The sequence below is a fragment of the Chinchilla lanigera genome, unplaced genomic scaffold, assembly GCF_000276665.1.
Source record: "Chinchilla lanigera isolate Chin_1 unplaced genomic scaffold, ChiLan1.0 scaffold00062, whole genome shotgun sequence".
Lineage (NCBI taxonomy): Eukaryota > Metazoa > Chordata > Mammalia > Rodentia > Chinchillidae > Chinchilla > Chinchilla lanigera.
Window position 1 is genome coordinate 5,197,439 of NW_004955463.1, and position 1,165 is coordinate 5,198,603.

General features: G+C 32.4%; 1 long non-coding RNA gene across 1 annotated transcript in view; it reads left to right on the forward strand.

The window, feature by feature from the left end:
- Positions 1-1,165, forward strand: part of LOC102019369 — a 12,881-nt gene that overhangs the window by 6,463 nt on the left and 5,253 nt on the right. The window lies entirely within an intron of this gene.

A 1,165-nucleotide genomic window follows, 5' to 3' on the forward strand; every position in this document is an offset into this window, starting at 1 on the left:
AAAAAAAAAAAAAAAAAAAAAAAAAGACTCCTGGTGGAGGAGCGGGGCTGCTTACCTCTGCTTCACTTCGAGACCACGGAAACCCCAGAGTGACCCTTTTCCTTCCCCTCTGAAGACTGCAATACTCTGACACTTACTTTATTCTTTCAGATTCTGGTCCCCTTTTAATGAAGCACAATAACAAGTAATTTAAACTAAGTGGTTTGATATCTGGATGTCTTGATACTTTTCTTTGTATTTCCATTCCTGGGAAATTACATTTTCTCCATGATTCTCATTTGTCTTTTTTGCCTTAAAATTTTCTGCATTCATTATAAACTGTCTTAAAGCCCCTTTGGAAGTGATCTGGAAATAAGTTTTTAAAAAATAGCGCTGTCCATGTTAATAGGCTTTGTGTTACAGTCAAGGAAAAAGCAAGAGTCAGAGACCCATAATACGACTGCAAGTCAGAATTAGAAGGCACAGCAGAGACTATGTAAATGAATGTTTTTCAAATTGCAGTTGGAATACCTTAGTGGGTCCAGAAATGAATTTAATGAGCTATAACCAGTATTTAAAAAAATAATATGGAATAGAATAGAAAATAACAGGGTACATTATATCTAGTAAATGTTTGTTTAATGAAAGTTTTGTTTAGGCAAGTTCTTACATGCTTAAAATATCAAAGCTATTAAGCTATGAAAATAAGAACTGAGCACAGAGGACAAGAGCATTTATTATACTAAGCAGGATTCTGTGTGATTGTGTATTGTGATGTCCTATTTAATTTAGACATAGGCTGTGGAAAATCTACTGAGAAAACTATATATTAAATATTTATTGAGTTCCCAAAATATCTAAGGGGATATGCAAGAATGGTTAATTAAAGTATCAGTTACTAGATCCTATAACTATTAAAGATATTCAATTTGTCATTTAAAATAACCTAGAAAAGGAAATCTCTAGACCCAGAGGGTTTCAATAGTGAATTCCACAAAGCATTTAAAGAAGAAATAACAAAAATTGTACATGATTTTTTTTTTTTCTGAAAAGAGAAAGGTAGGGAACACATATCATTTCCTTTTATGAGGCAGTACCAACCTGACACCAAAACCAGACCAATATGGCTAAGGACTTTAAACATAAAAACCTTCAATAAAATATTAGCAAAAAAAATATCCAACAA